We start from the raw sequence: 22,530 nt of genomic DNA, 5'->3' as shown, positions 1-22,530 counted from the left end.
AGAAGAGAAGGCTGCGCGGAGACCTCATAGCAGCCTTCCAGTATCTGAAGGGGGCCTATGGGGATGCTGGGGAGGGACTCTTCATTAGGGACTGTAGTGACAGGACAAGGAGTAACGGGTTCAAACTTAAACAGGGGAAGTTTAGATTGGACATAAGGAGGAAATTCTTTCCTATTAGGGTGGTGAGACACTGGAATGGGTTGCCCAGAGAAGTTGTGAATGCTCCATCCCTGATGGTGTTCAAGGCCAGGCTGGACAGAGCCTTGGGTGAGAGGGTTTAGTGTGAGGTGTCCCTGCCCATGGCAGGGGGGTTGGAACTAGATGATCTTAAGGTCCTTTCCAACCCTAACCATTCTATGATTCTAATTTAGGTGAAGAGCCAGAAACAGTTCTGGCCAGTCCCAGTGCTGGAAACAGGCCTACTAGAGCAGAACACACATATATTGATTATTTTTAATAATGTAAGTGGTTAAAGCTCTATGGACTTTGCTAGGAGGACTCTTCTACAGGGAGACCGTCAGCTGGTTTCAGTAACCTGACTAAGATATCTGAGCTAGGAACACCATCACCCTTTACCTGGGCAACAGTGAAGCACCGTCCTGAAGCTGCAGCTTTCCATCTGTGGTTGATGTACAGAGCCTATGTTAATTAGGTCCTTGTCTAGGTGCTTTACCTAAATGCCTGAGGCTGGGTAGAATCACTCATTTGATATTTTTTGCTATTCAGTGTAGTTGAAAGTGCGCTTTGCCTTCACTGGTGCAAGAGCTTGGCTACTGGCTTAAGCTTAAAAAGACTTGCACAGATGTACACCTTTAGATCTGCAAAGGGTCCTCTGAGCTCCACAAGTTTACATGCATGTGTGTCTGCAAGTCATAGGCTACAAATATCTCAGCTTCTAACGACAACCTGGTTCTCTGTTTTGTGTAGTGTTACTGTATTGCTTTACCTACATGGTTTTACCAGACTATCTAAATTTGTCCCTTTCTTTTGTTTTGAACAGTCTTCTACTAAGACAAGTTGCCAGTGCTTTAGGGAGAGCTGTCTTTGTGGTGAAGACTTTTATATTTACGTAGCCTTCTGGAGAGCAAGAGAGACCACAGCACCAAAAAAATCTAAACTCTTGCAAGTTCCAACTACGGGTAAAGCTTAAAGTACAGCGTTGAATCAGTTTCCTATGATGGTTGCATTATGGAAACATCCTGCTCTTCTCCAGTGAAAAATGAAATTAGTGAACTCATGGTGGATGTTTCTGCACAAGAGCTAACTTTGATGATCTGCAACTTCTCTGTGGCCATATTGCAGATTGCATCAGCTATCAGCTATGCTTCGTATATTTTCTCCAACAATTTTTGATAGATTTTATATAGAAAACCATTACTACTGTCCACTTATAAGAACCTACCATAAGAGCTATTAAATTAATTGTTAATTTACTTCAGAGTAATATATTTGACAGGTTTGCATCTTTTTGGTAATATTGCAAATTTTAATATTTTTGCTGTGAAAACTTAAGAATAGGAGAAAATACTCATAGGACCATCAGGTTCTTTATAATTACTACTGTCACTTTTATACAGTGAGACAAATACTAGTGGTTAATTTTCACATCTTAAGAAGATATTCCTCAAGGAAATTTATTTAAATAAGAACAATGTACTTCATCATAATATATACATGTCTGATTTTTTTTTCCACTTTGTTTTATAAAGCATTACATGGAAAAAAAATACTAATGAACCAAGCTATTATGTTATGTCTTCTGTTCTGTGTAATATTTTAATGACATTTCCTCGCATATGGATGGAGTGATTGTATTTTTAGAGATAGCACTAAACTCCAGTGCTGCATCCTCCTCAACTGTAGAGGAATTTTGATCACTATTAGAGTTTTGCATCCCTGACTCATCTCTAAGCATCTCAAGTATGACAAATTGTAACAGGATGAGTGTTAGTATTACTTTAGCAAATTGTTGTATTTAATAATGTACGTAAGGTTTCAAAATTTGTCAAGTTTATAGCAACTGTTGGCTTCCCACAGAACATAAATCAGATTGTACATTTCCATATGGCTGAACAAGTATTTAAATTATTAAAGCCTTTTCCATAATTCTTTAGTCAAACTTTTGTTAACAGGACATGCTATGCCATACACTTTAAACAAACGAATAAACAAAAAAAGCCAATCCACACTACATTAATTTATTACTGTAGATTAATAAACACTTTTAAATTTAAAGGAAAAAAACAAAACAGAAAAACTGGACATGAAGAAGCGAAACATTGTGAACTCTGAAATTCCTGCCCATTTAACTGACATCTGTTAAGACCAATGAGCAACCATTGACTATGGTTTCCAGTAACTTGCAGCTCTGGCTTTAAACTAAGTTGTAGTTTGTTTGGTGTGAGGCCTGTAAAAAGAAGTATTTAAAAATATTTCTTGGTTGTCCTCTTTTAAGTATTTGCAACATTTGCTGATATTCTCTAGAAATATACTGCTTGGGTTATCAGCTCTTTCAGGCTTCCAGCTCCTGAAGACAAATATGCATCTCTTTCTTGACCCCTTCAAAAGTGAACCAAGATGAAATCAGATTGAAGATTAAGGGGTGTTGTTAAAATGTCTCAGTGTGAATTAATTCCTGTTGATTACATCTGTTGAGTCTTGTTCTTGCAAGGCAAGCTGATGAGAACTCAAATAGTGCGGAGTAATAAACACGGAGGTTTGCTTCCCACCTGCTTACCATAGCATAACAGTATAGCTTCCACATCACATGTTCTACGTCTGGTCTAAATGGTTTGCACAGTGCAAGTTTATTTAGTACAAAGCAATTAGGTCCATGCCTGACCTGATCACGATTGCCTTTCCCAAAGCAGAAAAGCCACCTAGGATACATCATAGTTCAGCTAGCCAACAGCAAAACAAAGAGCCAACAACAAGATGCCAGTAATCTTCCCAGTTATTTGTCCCCTTGTATCCTTCAGTTGCTGAGAAGAATAATCGAAAAGGTGGACAGGCCTAAATTTGAACGTCACTTGTTCTGCTGCTGACATCTGAACCCTCATGTGTGGGCTGAGGAAAGAAAACAAAAAGCCCCTAGCAGTTGGTGGTGGGACAGTTGCAAAGGGTACTTTTTCTTGATTTACATCGCTGCTTCATTTTTCCTGTGCAGAGCTGCAGAGAAGTGTGGAGCACTTTGCAGAATTGGCCTCTTAATGACTCATCCTCTGAATGTGTGGGAGGTATGGTGGTTTCTTAATATTTTTTTTCCTCTGCATCTTTTCGTCTCATAAGCTTACTGATCAACTGACAAATGTTTCAGTATCATGGACTGGAGTCTCTGCAATAGATAATACATTCATTTATGCCACGTGGGCCTGTACCCATCAGACTGAAGAGCTAAGGCCATGCCTTTGTCTTGGATTAGCAGACTCTTGTCTGTTGTATTCCCAAGGACCTACAGATCTAGAAACAGCATGACAGGATGCTATATTCTGTCCTGGCCAAATTGTGCTTAAGGAACTGATTTTCTGCTCATCAGAATTCCTTTATGCTGAGCAGGATTTCTTAAGCCTTTGTTAATAAAAGCACATGGCATTTCATGGAGAAGTAAGTATATCTGCTCTTTCAGAGCTTGCAATCTATGGATGTTTCTGTTAGGAGGAGGAACACAAAAGAAACCCTATATACCAGCTGCCAGCTGTGCGTTTGATGGCATCCTTGGAGAATATTTAGGCACTCAAATGATGGTTCAGTGTGAGAATTGAGAATAGAACACAAGGAAACATCGAATGGCAGAATTTCTTTTAAGGAATATAGTTTGGTTTTTCAAAATATCTTAAATTACCATTTGTAAAGAAGAAACTTTTAAATATTTGGGCTGTAATACCAGTTCTTTTGCAGTTGTCACTCTTTCTCCAGCCAGAGCTGGTGAGCCAGTGGAAATAGTTTAGCAAAGACAGTGGCTTCAGGATTTATAATCTCAGACTCTCCAATCTGAGATCCCTTGACAACCCTGAAATATTATGCTTCAATTCATGTAACTTGGACAACTGAATCTTGAAGAATTCTGGAGTATCAAAGCATAGGATTGAAACTACAGTTTGTGATTAGCTGAAAAACAAACGAATTATCTTGTTGGACTGCAAATTTTCGTCTAGTAGTACAAACTATTTCACCTTGAAGACAACTGATCTTTTGGTTACACTGATGAGACAGTGCATTTATTTTGCTTTCTTCTTAATGTAGAACCTGGAGCTTAAGGACTCAACTTCTCAGTATCTGGGTAGTCCAGACAAAGATACTGCTCATCTTGTTTGTGTCATCCACATCACAGTGTAGCTCAGAGGAAGTGACATAGCTTTAAACATCTGTCACTCAAGGGTTAAATCTGTCAGTAAGAGGGTTGCAGAAGAACTGGTAAAGCCCAGTTTAAGCCCAGTTATGACTTCATTCACTAAAAGTGAAATCCTCTTATAGCAAAGAGTCTACACAAGACTGAAGCTGCAGAAAAAAACTAAAGGTGAAGTTTGTCTCTAATGAATGCAAAGGCAAAGTACTAATTTACTTGATTTCATCCTGCATGTCTAACAGAGGAGTCTGCTCTGTTGGACTATAGTTGAAATGGCATCACTAGCATATTGTTCCTTGTCACCCACACAAGTCTAGTGATTCTCAATAATCATGCTTCCCAAGCAGTCAGTGAGTCACTGCTGATCTGTTTTCTGCAAAGTAGACCTCTGTTTGGTTCCCATGGTGATCAGAAGTGACAGTTATTACAGACTGCTACTACAGTTCCTCAGTTGCGTCTACCCGCTAAAAGAAGCTCTTATCTGGTTATAGCTGCTGGTTATAGTTCCTTGGAGTTTTGCAGTTCACCGTCATCACTTCCTATTGACGGCAATTTGAACACTCCAGGTGAATTGGCTTTGTGAAGAACGTGCTGGAAGAGGGTAATTTGTGGCGTATTTTTGTTTTGCGATGTATTTAGAAAAAGACCAAGAAAATAATGGCTCTGTAAACTTTCCATAGAGCAATAGTCTGCCATTATTGCAGGAAATCTTTTGAGGCTGGGCTAAATAATTCAACCCTTGTTTTAACAGCAAACGTGCACAGAACTTGCATTTAATTTTGCGTGATCTGGCAATTTTTACTGTAACCCTAGGGTTTTCAAACATAGGAGTATTTCCCAGACAGCAAAAACCTGCTTGTAGGTGCTTAGAACATCTGTCACCGATATTGTGGAACTTCTGCTTACTGGGCACTTACCTGGTCATTATTGAAATACCTATAGCTGAAGACGGAACCCTACTTGTGAAACAGATCATTCCATAAAGTGCAGTTAAACTCTCATTATCTTAACTGTATTGAGGAAAGAATTAGAAAGATATCATGGAATGGAGGGATGGAGCCTGGATGAAAGGAACTTCATGTGCCAGAAAGGAGGAAGTACGTAGGAGAATGAAGATCAAGATGTCATGCATTGAAGACAGATAGAGAAGGAGGTTAGGAACAGAAAATGACATAAAAAAGGAAATACTTTCATTAAATATCTGCTCCATTTCCCTGTGATTCTAATCTCTTGAAAGCAGAGCAAAACGTAGATCACAGCCAAATTGTTCTAAGACTGAAGAGAAATGGGGATAGGCTTATCGGTTCATTTCAACCCTCAGATATCTGAGATTGCAAACCTTTTAGGAATTAGTTTATCTCATTTTCATTTACTTAATGTCCAGTGTAATGAGCTCATGGAACCTTATATGTCTTCTTTGGGTGTTACCAGGGTATATGAATATGCTGCCTTCTCTTTCAACTGTGTGTTGGTGTTCCCTTTGTTTATGTCTCTCTATGCAAACTGAAATGTCTCATGACTTTAGAAGTTTGCATTGTGCTTGAAAAACAATTTAGTAGACTGAGAAAATATACAAGATGTCTAAATAATTAACAGGCATAGTACAAGGAAAGACACTGGGACGTGTGAAAAGGAAGCAAGAGCTTAATCTGAAAAACAGCGTAGAGTTAGAAATAGAGCTTTGGTTTAGTTATGCCATGTGCTTTATATTTCTCATATAACTAGTGAATCCTGGTGCAAGTGCTCAGTATGGATCACAAGACCCTTATCAATATTCTGGGAATTAGCAGTCCACTCACAAAGTTTTGTTTTTGGTCTTTGATTCTTGTGCTATAAAAGATGGCAGTAATGTGAAATAATAAATTCCACCCTTAGCCTTCCTTGACCACTTTTACTTTTTATGTTGGCCAAACCTCAGTGTTGTCTGTGGGATGGCTTCAGCTCCATAAAACCTGAGCTTATTGGCTTCATACTGTGAGGCTGTGATTCAGAGCGACATGTTAATTTGAGGCAGGTCATGTTCAATAAGTGTTTTGTGGGGGATACCAGACTGTAGGAAAATGTAAGCCTGTTTATTGGTGTTAGGAGGTGTTCAGACAGTGGAGAGAGTCCACACTGAGTCACTACCAAACTCCACTGGAGAGAATGCAAACGTAACACCATGTGCATAAATAAATAAAAGCACGGAGGTAATGCACACCTTTCAGGTTGCATATAATACCATATTTATGGTTATATATTGCTGGACACTGACTGTAACTTTGAGCTGTGAATATTTTCCTACATCTAGTTTTGCGTTCCCCAGATGACACTGTTGTAAGGAAAAAATCTTGGATGGATTCCCACTACCTGATTTGTCCATAGCAGCCTTACATACTTTTGGGAAAACAGCCAACAGATTTTCTTTCAAATTAAAATATTTAATTAGATCTTAATGTTTAAATAGTATCAACTTGAGCAAACTCCAAGTATCTGGTTATTATTACAATATACTTCATCTTTGAAATATCACAAGGATGCCTACTTCTTTTTCCTCTTCCAAATTGTGGATTACTTTAATAAATAAATGATTAAATTCTTTTACCATTCTATCAAAGGCACTGCTTTGGATCATCAGATAAAAACAAAACCATTTTTGGCAGGGAATTAATTTGTAATAAGAAAACTGTGCCAGCCAGGGGAGATGGAGGTTCTATAAATTCCAAATTCTTTCTAATAGAATAAATAATAGTTGAAGAATTTACATAGCACTGTTAAAGAGTCTTTGTTCAAGACATCATTGCTTGTATAAGCATTGCTTTTTGAGAAACCCAAGATTTCCAGTGCAAAGAACTCTGAAAATCACTACTTGGAAAATAATTTTTGATTTCTGATAATAACTTGCCAAGAGCAGCATCATATTTTTCCTTTTGAATTTCAAGAGGAAGCCAAATTCTCATCTGAACCAGTGAGGTAAACAACCAATCTCTTCTTGCCTGCAAACAACTGTGGACAATTCCCATTCAGAGGTACAAGAAAAAAGATAGATGGTATTGACTAGCTCTATCATAGGGACATATATATTCGTGCACTTGAAAATAATCCCAGTCTTTAACATTAGGCTAGATTAGACTAGGCTTCATGTTTCCTTCTTTCAGGTATTTTCATTAAAACATTGTATTATTTCTTCATTTTTTTCCTGTTGGCTGAAATAATCCCTGGCAAAAATATTTCTTCTATATTTGTTGTAAGAATGTGTAATTTATTATAACTTTCACAACTGCTTGCACTATTTCCTGTTTTTGTCTTGAATACACCCTGTGGCATCAAAGTCTGCCATAGACTAGATTTTTCCCAAAGGGCTAGGCTCTCACCTTTGCTCAGGTGAGCATTCCAAGTAGGTGCCGTTGAGGAACATTTTATCCTGAACACTTCAGTACTGAGCTGTTTTTAAAGCTTCAGTTGAAAACATGGATAATGTTGCATTATTTTTCGCTAGGAGGAGCATTTACTGCACATATGACTGTATCATCTTGGGATTTGGATTAGCGTGGTTTCAGGAGCCTTTCATTCCTCAGTGAAAGGTCTTGAAACCTTGTCCATCTTCTGCCAGCTTTATATGCTGAACACAATGTCATATGGTGTGGAGTATCCCTTTGGTCAGCTGTGGTCAGGTGTGCCCCCTATGTCCCCTCCCAAGTTCTTGTGCACCCCCAGCCTGCTCACTGGTGGGGTGGTGTGAGGAGCAGAAAAGGCCTTGATCTGTGTAAGCACTGGTCAGCAGTAACTAAAACATCCCTATGCTGTCAACACTGTTTCCAGCACAAATCCCAGACATAACCCCACTCTAGCTACTGTGAAGAAAATTAACTCTATCTCAGCTGAACCCAGCACACTCTTTCAGATATGTCTGTGGACAAGCAGCCTTGTGCTGCAAAGTTGGATGGCACAAAGTGGTGGCAAAGTGTTTGCATCATGTTCCAGTTTGAGCAATGATGTGCAAAACGAGAGCAAACATTACTCCACATTAGTTTGAGAGATGACTGCACCATTGCACTGTCTCTTTGGAGAAGTGTGAAATAATGACACAAGGAGCAAGATAATAAGGAATCAGGTCGTGTGATGCAATATCTTAGATGTCTGTATTAGCCATTTCAAATTATAGCAGTATCCCTTGTACTGTCACTGTGGTTGCCACAAAGTAGTTGCAGTCTTGCAGTAATTTCACCTGCATGCCTCTGCAGATAGTAAAAGAAATTACTCCCAGTTGACAGTGGCTGACCATTTGACCCACAGGATTTCTTGCCTAGGCCATGGGGTCTGACTGGTGTGCACAGAGGATAGCTCATCATCATCTGAAAAGTCCCATTTACAAGCTGCTGGTTTTGCCGTGTGGCTCTTCATGGTGTCTGCCAGTGTAAATAGTCAAAGTGGTTTCAAGAACCAGTTGGTTGACTGGTGGGGCAGAAGGACACCTCCATGATACACTCCTGCTGTTGATCCCACTGTCTTTTAGGTGGTCTGGGTGAGATACGTAGCTTCACACCCACTGAAGGACCATGTATTATCAGTGATCCTCCCCAGGCCAGCTGTACCATGCCACACTCACGCAGTGACAGCACACCAATACAAACAACACTGCTGTGCTGAAGGGGCTCGGCTAGCTGAAGTCTTAAATATTGCTGGGGTTTGTTTTTCTGCTTCCCTCGCTCTCTTAGCAGCAAAGCCCAAGTGACTGCATGGAGTTTCCTTTTATGTGCCTCCTGAACAAGCCTGATGTTCAGATCTGTCCTGGTGACAATCAAATTAATCACTGTCCCATCAGCAGCTGCACGTTGGGCTCTCCTGGCAGCCTCACAGGGGCAGGCTGTAGCCTGGGATGTCAGAATAAATCCTTGTCCAAAGTAGGTCAGCAAACCGTGCCTGGCCTCAAGAAACAGCTTTGATCAGAGACAGCAAATTTCTCGCTATCGCTGGCAATCATTTCCTTCAAATGTCTTTCATGGGAAAGAATCCTGCAGACCCAGATGGCCAACGCCGGTTCTCTGAAGCCTGAACCCTCTGGCAGAACTTAACAGAAAAGATGATCTGAAGAGAGAGAATCCCAAAGGATTGTTAAAAAACCCTAAGAATGTGTAAGGAATCCTTCATAAGGAGGCTTGATACACCTCTGATGCTGTTAGTTCTATAGCAGTCAATTTCTCCTTACAAGCCGCAAATGTTGCAAGTTTTGATTTCACAGTATCTATACATATGATTTTAGCAGTTAAAAAATTACCTTTTTAGAAAACACTTATTTCAGTTTGGAAAACAGTTACTCTGCGTCTATTATCCCAATTTCCAGGAGATTGCCTGAATTAATAAATCAATCACTTCAAAGCTGGTGGTTATTTTATTTCTCACCCTAGGGTTTAGTTGTAACAGATGCACTGAAGTGCTGGTGTTAAAATGAGGAGCTATCTCATTTTACAAGGTATTTTGCAATGAGAGTGCTAACAGTACACTTGTTACTTTACCACTGCCTATGATGAAGTTATATTTTATAGACATAACATAAAATCAAATTATTTTAAATAACTTTGCTTCTTATGGAGCTTTTAGGTCAAGTCTGGAGGATAATAGAGTCTATATAAATGTTGTCTCTGGGCTACTTCATAAAAATATGTCTCTGAGGATTTTTCTATAATGAAATCCATGCTGTTGTCCCATTTCAAGATGATTCATTATAGTTCTATTCTAGCCTCTCTACAGATGCTCCTATTATTCTGCAATGAAAAAAGACAATCCACCATTTCTATGTGCTCTGTAAAGTCCTAAAAGCAAGATAGCTTAAAATAAATGTTTGCATCCTGATGTGTTTTTGTGACCTCCAGTGCACTTTGGGGACTACTAAACTATAAATAAAATGAAAAGGTTCACTCTCTCATGCCCAAAACTCTAAACTAATTGAACATTTAAAAAAAGAGAGAATGCTCAAATTAAGCTTCTGGACACATTTGTATTACAACACATTTTTTGGCAATGTGATCAAATATTTTTTTCACATGACACGTGCTAAAACTGACCAACCAAATTAAGCTCTCATGAGACCTCACTTGTACTGTGTGCAGTTCTGGTGTCCTCAACATAAAAAGGACATGGAACTGTTGGAACAAGTCCAGAGGAGGGCCACGAGGATGATCAGGGGACTGGAGCACCTCCTGTATGAAGATAGGCTGAGAAAGTTGGGGCTGTTCAGCCTGGAGAAGAGAAGGCTGTGTGGAGACCTCATAGCAGCCTTCCAGCATCTAAAGTGGGGCTATAGGGATGCTGGAGAGGGACTCTTCATTAGAGACTGTAGTGATAGGACAAGGAGTAACAGGTTCAAACTTAAACAGGGGAAGTTTAGGTTGGATATAAGGAAGAAGTTCTTTACTGTGAGGGTGGTGAGGCACTGGAATGGGTTTCCCACGGAAGTTGTGAATGCTCCATCCCTGGCGGTGTTCAAGGCCAGGTTGGACAGAGCCTTGGGTGACATGGCTTAGTGTGAGGTGTCCCTGCCCATGGCAGGGGGGTTGGAACTAGATGATCTGAAGGTCCTTTCCAATCCTAACGATTCTATGATTCTATGATTGTATGACATAAGTATGAAAAAATATATTTTCCCTTGAAATTTTGTGAATATTCATTTATTCATTTTGTTACTGTTTTACTGTTGCTTTGGGCTAATTTGATGCCTGGGAATATGCTTTCGTTTGCTGCCTGTGCAAGTTCAACAATAAAAATGCATTCTTTTCTCTCTTTCTCTTATTTTTGAACTACTGAAATCTGGCTCTTGGTTACCCAAAGATGTTCTTTTTACTGAGGGCAGCATCTAATAAGGAATGTAAGTTGCTAAAATTTAGAACAAAAATGTCTGCTTGATGAATCTCAAGTTATTTTGTTTTGCCTTTACTGCAATTTACTGGGAACTCGGGAGTTTTCATCATGCTGCTGAATGGGTTAAAATAAACTGAAAACAAACAAGGAGGCTGGTACCTCTAGTGCTTCATGAAAAACTGGTGTAGGTACATCAAGGGATGAGAGGCATCTGATAAGAAAGCCCAGCACCTGCCTTTGGATGGACAGTCTTTCTTCGGGACCATGATGTGAAAATATGGAGTTTTCCTAATATTCCAGATGACAAGCCTGTAAAAACAGTTAATCACCCATTTATTATCTCTGTGTCTTTTAATTTTGTTTATGTTGTTATTATTACTTAGAGCTAGCTACCTGTGGAAGGAAGAAAGCTGAAATTACACAACTGCTATTTTTTTCAGCAGGTTCTGTGTTGCCTGGCTGCTTTTGATTTTTGTTTATCTGAATTCAGAGCTAAAAATAGACACGAGGGGATGGGAATCAGAAACTCCAGCTTTCCTTATGCCACATGCTTATTAGTCTTGGCTGAATCACTTAGGTGGAATCCTTCAAAAACAGTTTTTTAGACTGGAATGCTCAAGAAAAGAGCTTTTGTTCTAATGATGTCGGTACTCCATCTCCAGGGAAAGCCAAGAGGAGTCTGCAGTGGCAAAGCATATTTCTGAGGCTCTTGAGGCTACCATTGAGGCTGGGTGACACAATGAGGAGCCCGCATGTTGCCAGCAGGCAGTCTAGCAAAGGGCTGGATCTCCCTCTCTGCCCTCTTCCTCCTTCCTGCCGCCTCACAAAAGTTTCTCTGCCCTAGAAACACAGCCCCAATGTCTTTTACACCAGCTGGAGAATGAGGATTTTCACCTCTTATGTGTGTGATAAAGGAAGGTGAAGTAAGGGTGTCGGAGATGAGCAGAAAAGCAAGAGCGTGTTAGTGATGTTGATGAATTGCTGGTTATTGAAATGCTGCTCCCTGCACTTCTTCAGTGGAAATTACTCTTTTCTAGATGGAGAAACAATCAGTAGCATCACTCCATTACAAATGCTGAAAACCATCACTCATGTTAGCAAACCAGCTTTTTGTTGTGTCTTTTTTTATTCTCTTTAAAAGCCTCAGAACCTGTTATTGTTCCCAGTAATAACTTGGAAATGAGATTTTTTATATATATATATTTAAGTAGCTGTCGTGGTTTAAACCCAGTCAGGTAACTCGTTCACTCACTTCTCCCCCTTTCTTGCCCTCCTCCTGCTCCCGGAGGGACGGAGAGGAGAATTGAAAAGAATGCAACTCCCACGGGTTGAGATAAGAACAGTTTAGTAACTAAGGTATACCACAAATCACTACTGCTACCACCAATGATAATAATGATAAAGGAAATAACAAGGGAAGAGAATACATCATCTCACCACCAGCTGACCGATAACTCGCCCCCCCCCAGCCCGACCAAGCTCTGACCGATAGCTCCTCCAACCCTGCAGTCTCCCAGCCCTTCCGGCTAACTCCCAGTTACCTCCTGGGCATGACGTGCTGTGGTAAGGAATACCTCTTTGGTCAGTTTGGGTCAGGTGTCCTGTCTCTGCTTCCTCCCGGCTTCCCCTCCTCCCTGGCAGAGCATGAGGCTCACAAAGTCCTTGGCCAAACCAAAACATCGCTATCAGTTCTGTTCCCAGGCCGAAAGTCAAAACACTGCACTGGACCAGCTACCAAGAAGGGGAAAAATGACTGCTACTGCTGAACCCAGGACAGTAGCAAATCCAAATAATTCCTGATGTCGTTCCCTGTTCAAACGCAGCAGTAGGGATCCTCTTGTGAATCCTCCTGTCACATTCACAGCTCTGTTGGGAGCAGCAGGCACAACCTGCAGTTCTGGGGCTGCAGAAGTGCTGAGTTATGGTCAATGCTTTTTTTGGCTTGGGGTAAGTGTTGTCTGTGTTTCTTTTCATTTGACACCATTAATTTTAATGGTGCTCAATCTCTGGGTTGAAAAGCCCTCAGTGTACTTGTACAGCAAGCCCTGGCAGCAACACACTTGCATGTTTTTTTTCTGGGCTTTTAGCAAAAAGACAAACATTACAAGGACTCAGAGAGAGTTTTTCACACATGGAGATCTGATTGAATGAACAGCTATATTTTATCTTGCTTCAGAGTGTCACTTTCCTTCATATTGGACGTACTTCCCAGTGATATCTGTGTCTGAGCACATGAGTTCTTTCTGATTGTAAGGGCAAATGTTAAACTTCATGCTGCTCCCAGCAAATGTTAAACTTGATGCTGGACAGCTCAGACAGCTCAGGAGAGGTCCAGCCTGAGAAGAAAACTCCAGTGTCGCTGCTGCAAGGGAACCACCAGCTCTTGTTTGTCTTGGGGACCTGAAGAGGCTTGACGAGGTGGTGTTGGGGCTGGCCTTTTTCTGGCACCAGGGGCAGTCCTCTCTCCAGTGCCTTATCTCCCCGACTGCATGCAGCTTCAGCCTTGGGCAGGAGAAGCCCTTGCACTGAGTTTGCAAATATATCCCAGCATGTTCCCACACTGTGTTACAGGATACATTGGACTCCAGCAGGGGACCACGAGCTGCTGGACACCAGCGGAGCGGTAGGAGCCAAGACATTTTCATGAAGTCACCATGGTGACCAGAGCTGGTGATGCCATCACTGCCTGGAAAGATTTCGTTTCCTGAGGCACTTTAAAGGGGAGGATCCTGTGGCATACCCCAAAGACTGGAGAGTTTGGGTCAGCAGGTAGCACAGCATGAAGATGGGAGAGAACAAAGCCTGCTCTCTGCTCTCCTGAGGAGCTCCAGTAGGAAAGCTGTTGTGGTGTGGGTGAAAAGCACCACGTGAGGAGCCACTGAGGACATGGAGGTAGAAAAGTGTCAAACAAACACCAGAGAGCATCATGCATCAACTTTGAAGGCATGTGACTAAGTTCATGGTCTGAGGGAAAATGAGGGGCATGCTGTAGTAATCTGAGCTAGTAAAAGGGGAGCAGAGACCTGCAGCACAGTGTCAGGTGCAGATGCAAAGGAAGGGACATGGGACAGAACTTGCAGGTATACAGAGCAGGGGATTTCAGGGATGACAGCATGGCTGAGGATGCAGTGGCAGCATGGCTTTCTGGCCAGGGAAAGGGGAACCACACACAGGGAAGTGGGGGTTTTGTGCTGCAAACCTCATCCCTGCACAGGTATGGCTGTAGGCAGGTGTCAGAGGCAGTGAAAGCAGAGGTAAGGGTAAGAGCAAGAGTCACAGGACTCTTTCTGTGAAGACATGGGCATCTTATCTTTTCTGGACTTGTCTTGTGTGGTACCTCGTCCAGGGAATGGCTGGGAAATATGGAAAATACTCAGGTCTGCAGGGGTAGCCCCTGAAACCAACAATTAGGGAAAACTGAAGAGCTTTGCTGGGCTGTGTAGAAATTGGGGAAGACCTGAAGTACTTGAAAGAGAAATACCTTTTTCAGTAAGCAATGTAATCAGATAACTGCAAATAATGGTGGGCAACTGTAAAGTTGACTTTCTGCCTGGTGAAAACTGCTTTTGAGTTCTCCTGCTGAGCATGCAGCGGTTGGAAGGTGATTGTACCTGTATGTATGTTTGCACGAATGCTCTGTGCCCGGCTGCCTCTTACACACAGGCCCTGCATTACCTACTATTGTGACCCAAAACGCAAACTGAAGCAAAATCAAACGGCTGAAGCGAAGCAGCCCCAGCTGCAGAGGCACCGTCTGCACACACGCGTGTTCCCCGCCAGAGGGCAGCGTTGCTCCAGCAATGAGCAGCCCGGGCTCTGGACGTGCCTCCCTCAGGCCTGCTCGGGTCCTGGCTCTGCTGCAAGCCCAAGTGCCTAAGGCGAGGCGCTGGGGCCTGACCACGCGAGGTGCAGCTCACCTACCGGTGTGATGGAGCCCCGCCGGCGTCCGGGCCGCCGATGCTGGGGCGCGTGTGTGTGATGTACTGTGCTCATCGTCTGCTGTCTCCAGTTAAGGCTCCTGATGAAGGTAGCGAAAGGGAGCCCTGTTGCAAAGGCTGGCCAGCAAAAGTACTGCAGACCATGTGGTTAGCCAGGGCTGAGCCTGAACTGGACCTGATCTAAGCCAGCTGCTGATCCCCATGCTGTGAACTGGCAAAGTTACTTTCCCCCAGGGGCCAGTGAAGTATGCTCCATGTACAGTCAGTGTTTCCTGCACAGCCCTTGTTTCTCTCTCCTCTGGGGACTGAACTGTTGAGCAAAGTCATTTTTTGCTGCAGACAGCAAAGCAAGAACAGTGTCCCAGGGCAGGACCAGTCCCTTTGAAGCAGCCCAGCTACTATCAGAGAGTGCTCAGCCTGAAGGGCTGTGTAGGGCTCTGTAGCTGCTTTTCTGCTGCATGGCCCACAGGTGAAACATGCGCCAAAGCCCAGTTATCCACCAGTCAGAAACAGCAACGGAAAAGACCTGAGGGGGACCCTGAGGGCATTAGTAGTTCTTAATGGTCCTGCTTGACTTCACCTGGATCCTCTACCCACACCATAGGCTTGGGAGCCTACCTCAGGCCAGCCCGGGGTTGCAGGGTCCCAGTCCGTTTCTGCACTAGGTTCTTGATGGGCCTGTCTCCAGTTTTACCCTTTGGCTAGCCCCTTTGGTGCTGCGTTGCAGCCCTGCTTTGGCCCTGTCTAGGTACCCTGGTTCTGGCTCATCCCTTGTGGTGCCATCTATGGACACATTTTCCAGCCCTGCATCCCACTGTCAGCCCCTTGGGGCTGAGGGACCCACCTGCACGGGGTCACCCTTGATGTCCAGCTTGCTCTTGTTCCTGTGCATCCCTGGATGGCTCCCTGGCAGGGTGGTGCTCCTGGCCAGTCTGAATCCTAGTGGTGTCTGCAGGTACATCTCCCTGCTGGCTTCTTGGGGCTTCTCTGAGGACATTTCCCTGGTGTTTTTTTCAGCTCTGATATCTGTGCACCATTTGTACCTGCAAAAGATACCCGCTGCCTTCTGCTGGTGGGAATTGGATAGAAATAATGTTGTCCTTGTCCTGGGTATGAACCTGAGCACTTCTTAGGAACTGGTCCTATTCCCAAGTGTCACTTTCAGTTTGGGGCTCTGCAGACCTGGTACAACCCAGTACCAGGTCAGGGTGTGGTGTTCTGGATGGGAGCGAGTGATTTCCTTGCTGTGCCTTGCCTTGGAGTAGCAATTCCATTGGAAATGTCCTGGTTTGGCAGAACCAATGGGTACATCAATCAGGCCAGCAGCAAGGTAGCAGAGCACTGGGAAAAAATGGTGTGCTCCTGGACATGGTGTTTCAGTGGCAGAGCTGGTTTTGGATGCTGGAAGACAGAGAAGTTACAAATGAACGTAAGCTGTCACGTGCGTGGTGCTGCAGGCACCTCCCCATCGCTGGCTAGCACATGTTACTCAAGGTTTGTTCTTCATTTTAGTTAGCTTTGAAATGGCATCATCAAGAAAGAAAACAACAGCCTTGGCTCTCTCTGACCTACTCAACTCTCCTTGGTAGCCTGAGAAAGCGTTTTTCCTTCTGACACTTTCCATCACTTCTGACACTGAGTCTCTTAAAGAAGCTGGGTTATTTCAGTGTGATTTTCCATATATTTTTAGTGGTATTAGGAAAAATAAATAAGCCAGCAGGAGGATTCCATGCTCTGAAACAGAAAAAGAATGAACCTAAATATTTGGGGTGATGCTTTGGCAGTAATACAAAAAGAATTCCAGAAAATTATTCCTTCTGCATCAGCAGAGACTAAGTGAAGGCATGTCATTTGTCTTGGTCTGTTCTAAAGCTGTTGTGGGGAATGGATGACCAGGCTTACAGAGCTTTGCTGGTGGGTTTCAGTGCAGGGAGAGCTGTGTCACTGTAAAGCCCCCCTGAGCACTTTAGATGCTTCTCAGGATCCTGCACTGCCAGTCACAGGCTTGATTCCAGTTGCTCTTAGGAGTCCTCCTGCTGACAGGCTGTTCACTGGAGCTGTAGCTCAATTTAACTACTAGAATTAGGGATTCCTGCTGAGATGCACTGGTCACATCCCAGGCTACATTGCTACATCTTCCTGCCATTTGGCTGATGCGCTGTCCTGCTGCTGCCAGTGCTGTGACTGTGGGATTGGAGCACTTATGCTCTTGAAATAGCTGAGACCTTTTGCAAAGCCCGTTAAAAGTGATGCAGCTTTTTGTTATGGGTTTCACTGCCTTTGGCTTAAGCCCTCGGCACCATTGCTGTTGCTCAACATGAAACCTGGAAGCAACCTTGAGTAAGGAAGCCAGGCTAATATTCTATAGTCTAATCATAAGTGCTTGAAGTACAAGATGAAGTGAGTAAAAAAAGTAACAGTTGTTATTTCTGAAAACTTTACCCAATAATATCCAAGCTGCCCCATGCTTGGTTTGATTTTGGTGAAACAGATACCTCATTTTATACGTGTATGTGGGCTTAAAAATAAAATGAAGGAATGAGTGCCAAATTTCATCTCTGAGAGACAGACTTCCAGCTTGCAGCAAAGCAGAGCTCAGCTTGGTGCACAGTCAAGGTAGCTGCAAGAGTACAAGTTGCCCTATGGCCACATTTCCTAATTCCAGATGCCTGGAGAGCTGAGCCTGATGCTGAGGCAGAGACAGAAGAGACTGCAGAGCAGTGCTGCTTGCCCAGGATACAAGTGATCTTCCACAGCAGCACATCTTGCCCTCGGTCCTTCCAGTGCCTCTGACTTTCCATCTCTCTGTTCCTTTTCCCCTTGCTGTGCTCCTGGCTGCTGAGTAAAGATTGCTGGCCCCATTCTTGAGGTGACAGAATCTGATGTTGCCTTCACTTCTGAGAGGTCTGGTGTTGCTGCTGCTGGAAACAGGCACTTTCCAGCCCCAGCTGGGGTGGCTTTAGCGGCTGTTTTGGTGTGCTCTTCTCAGGGGACACTGACAAGGAGTCTTCTATAGTACTTTGCAACTAGTGCTAAATGCACTTAAAAAATTACAAAATGCAAAGTCATCAGAAGCTGTATGCAATTTCCTGAGAGCAGCTGGCCCTTGTCTCTCTGGGAGATGGGATGCCAAAGAAGCAGTGTGACTTTGCATGAGCCACTGCTGTGTTGGTGCTGATCTGCCGCATACTGTGAGCACACTGGACTGGAGCTAAAATGCCAAAACTCTGGTGAAGAGAGACCACCCTGAATTTCAATAACAGCGTTGAGTAAACCCTTGGCTTTGGGAAAACTCCTTGGCTGCTGTCTAGTGCTGTGCTGCTCCTTCAGTAAAGAAAAGTGCTCCCTCTGTCCTGCAGTCACCAAGTGTGTGTTGTATTTTATGAAGAGGTCTTTAGAAATCTGCAGTGTGCTGAATGTGAGAGATTCAGTGTCATGAAAGAGTGTGTAGGATAAAACCTTGGGAAATGAATTCATTAGCGTGCCAGGGAGTGATGTAATATTGCTGATATTACATTAAGCCTTTTTCTGAAACGTTGTGCTTTTATGTTTCTTGGTTTCTTTTGATTACTTGATTGGTTTTATGGGTTTTTGGTTGGTTTTTTTTTGGTGTGTATCTGTGTTTGCAGAGGTGCAATCCTGATCCTGCTTACTGCATTTGCTGCCTGTTTTTCAAGATGGATTGGTCTTCTCCATGACTTTTTGCAACTTACTGCAGCATTTTCCAATCTACAGACCAGAATCAGCTCTCGTGAGATGAACTGCTACTGTGCAGAGGCAGCAAAGTGGTGCTGAGTCTGACATTGCTTCTCTGTCTGCAGAACCGATTATTTTGGAGGCTGCTGTGCTAATGAGCCAGAGGAACATAGAACAAACCTTCCTTCTCCTCCAGAGGTGGGAGGGTATCACTACTGAGATCTCTTAGGAAGCAGATCTCTCAGTATTTAACCTTTACAGGGCAAAATGTTCTGCAAGGTCAAAACGGTAAAGTCAGTGTCACGGTTCCTCCCCTTGTTCTTGCAGACACCTGTAAGAAATTGAACAGGGGGAAGCAGTTTTATAATAGATGGAAGGAAGAGAGAGCAGTAGACGATAACAAGGCATGAAACAGTGACACCCGTGTGGTCTGACTGGCTGCAACTTTAGGGCAATGTGTCCTCATTAGAAGTTACTTCTTTCCTCCTCCTGGACTGTTGTTCAAACCCTGCTGACTTTGGTATGCAGCCTGTGTACAAAAGAGAACTTGCTTGTGAGAACCATTCCAGTTAATGGGACCAAGCTGTTTTGTGCAAGAAAGGGCTGCAGAATTGCTCTCCATGCACATTAAATTAGAGTGGACATGAAATAGCTGAGCAAATGCTCCAAAAGGCTGAAACTGCAGCAAAAATTTGTTCCTCAGGAGCCTGATCCAAAGCCCATGGAAGACAGAGCAGTGGTTTCACTGACTTCTGAGACCTTTGGATCACACTCCAGGTTCTGTGTGAAAGCTGGTGTACTTGTAATTCTATTTCCTTGTGGGTTTGTCCTACCCACGTTTCTATCCAAACCCAACTGTAAGGTTTCTGCTAAGGAAAACCAGAGCAGTTGGAGTGAGAGAACCTTTGCTGTGAATAAATTGCCAGTAGAAGCATGCTAATGGAAGCTGGGAATTGCATCTTAATAGAGACCAATTACTGGGCCTAATTTGGTGTCACAAAGGGAACACTGCAACTCATTGTGCTGTGACACAAGTTAAATGTTAATGAGTCCCCCGAGGAGTTTGCATTTAGCTTCCAATTAATGTAACCACACAAATGCTTTACCCATATGCATATACCTGAGCCAGATTCAAGGTTTATGAATCTTGCTACCTTTACTTGTCTATCATGACAAGATACTGTGCTCTGAAATGTCACCACTGGTATTTTACTGTTTGAGGCCTAAACAGTACAAGAGGAAGAGTACCATCATACCTCTGAAAATGTCTTTTTTATTATGAACTACCCTCACAATGATGGAGATGCAGAAAGGCAGAAATGTTTAAAAAGGTCAAGTGTGAGCTATCAACTTACCTGAGGGGTGCAATGCCGAGTAATCTGGGCCAGGTCTACACAAATTAATCCCAGATCAGCTGTGATGACCAGTGTGGCAAGAGACTTCCATTCCACAAGTACAGCGTTGTGAACCTGTCGTAGTTTAAGCATTCCTCAGAACCACATATGTCTCTCATCCCCTATAGATCTACCCAGCCTGTGCAAGCAAAGGCATCTGCTCAAAATTATGTAAGTCCCATGGGTAGTGATAAGAGCAGTTCAGTAACTAAGGTATCACACAAAGCAATGCTGTTACCACCAATAATAATAATGGTAAGGGAAACAATAAGGGAAGAGAATACAACCGCTCACCACCTGCCAACTGATACCCAGCCCAACCAGAGCAGTGATCTCTGCCTTTCGGGTAACTGCCCCCAGTTTATATAGTGGGCATGACTTGCTGTGGTATGGAATACCTCTTTGGCTAGTTTGGGTCAGGTGTCCTGCCTCTGATTCCTCCCGGCTTCCCCTCCTCCCTGACTCAGAAAGTCATTGATCAGACTAAACATTACTGAGCAACAACTAAAAACTTTGGGGTTATCAGCACTGTTCCCAGGCTGAAAGTCAAAAACACAGCACTGCACCAGCTACTAGAAGGAGAAAAATGACTGCTACTGCTGAACCCAGGACAGGGCCTAAGTTGGCGTTCCTGGATAACTATATGTTGCATGGTATAGATTTATCCAGCCTGTGCAAGCAAAGGCATCTATTCCATCTTGTGGGTCCCTGCAGGTGGCAGATAAGTCCTCATGCCAAGGAATGTAACTCTGTGATCTGCTCTGTTCAGGCTATGTGGTACTCACACTGAAGTGGAAGAGCACTGTGGCTCTGTCTTCTTTCTGCATTGTTCAGCCTCCTCGTGTACAAGGTATTCTTAGAGTGTATTCATATGTTGCATTGCTTTCAAGGGCTGAGAGGCAAAATAGCTCACAAATCCCGTGACCCATTGGTTGCTGCATGGCTTTTTTTCAAAGCCTTTAATTCCCATCCACATCTTCCCTTTGTTGCTTGATCCCCTCCTGTCTCATGTATCCTGCTTGGCAGAGATAGACAGTATTTAGAGTAATAGCCAGATAGAGGCTTCAATTTCCGGCGTCACTCTTCATTCCAGGGAAGGATGACCCTTTTATGATGATGCTCCCATGTCCAAATCTTCAGATATATCTAGTACACAAAACATTTCAAAATGTGTCACCAAATACTGCGTATTTGCAACTTCCCTGCAGAAAACACATCTGTACCTTAAGGAAAAGTGATATGTAGTGGTAAGGAATGCTAAATCTCATGTAACAAGGGGAAATTCTTCTCTGACTGCCAGCAGTATGTAAATGGCCCTCTCTGAGGAACGGAAGGAAACACACCAAAATCTGGGAATACCTCTGCTGATTGCCAAAATACGTTCTTCTCCAAAATATCGCTCCTCTTTGTGAATGTTTCCTCTTTCATCATGGGTGTGATCCAGACTGCTGTGTAACAGATGGAAAGGTTGTTACTGATGTCAGTAGATCTTGCTCTCTATCCCATGACCAGTAAAAGCTGCTTCCCAGCCAATGTCTGAGGAATTCCTTAAAAAGAAGAGTTTTAGGAAACTATGAAATACCATTTCGCATGGAATCTGGGGCCTCACATGATTCTTCCTCTTATCTGCCAAGCTGGTGCATCCAGCTTTTCACAGTTGTTTTGCCTAGCTCCCCTGAAACATCATGAGATGTCCAATGTACAGACAAATAGTGTCCATTAAGGCAGAAAAAAACTTGATTGTATGGACGGAAATAGTCTTGGATAGATCCCTCAAGCCTGTTGAAGGCCTGGATGTACACCAGCAGCTTGAGGACACTGAGGCTGTGGGTGTGTTCATCAGCTACTGGGCACCCGGACTCCTGAGCTTTTGCGGTGTTGGCTGTGACACTTGAACAGCAGTCAAGAACTCAGGAAACTGGCAATATAACTTTTATAAGGCACTACGGAGAATCAGCAACTGGATCATTGTCCGTTGCTTTTGGACACTCTTGGAAACCTATAAAGACATGGAATTTTGGCTTTGATCTCAAAGAATTAAAGAAGTTTAGAAAAGTTTAGAAAAGTTGCTTTAGTCAGACAGTACAATCCTGTAAGATAAAAGAATTGGCTGGATAATGGGTGAAATCACAGTGGTGCCAACATGGAACATTGAGGAAATACTCTCCTGTTTTGGTTGACTGCAGTACAAGGACAGCTATTGGTGATTCTTTTAGCTTGGGAATAGAGGTTTGAATAGCTTTGTCTTGTTGAAATGTGCAGTGCATCCTTAGGGATAAAACAGAAGTGAGTAGAGAAAACGGAACTGCACCGAGTAAAT

Source organism: Pezoporus occidentalis, unplaced genomic scaffold (assembly GCF_034315485.1).
Source record: "Pezoporus occidentalis ecotype Australia unplaced genomic scaffold, CSIRO_AGI_Poc_V1 ctg19, whole genome shotgun sequence".
Lineage (NCBI taxonomy): Eukaryota > Metazoa > Chordata > Aves > Psittaciformes > Psittacidae > Pezoporus > Pezoporus occidentalis.
This window is presented reverse-complemented; position numbering follows the sequence as displayed.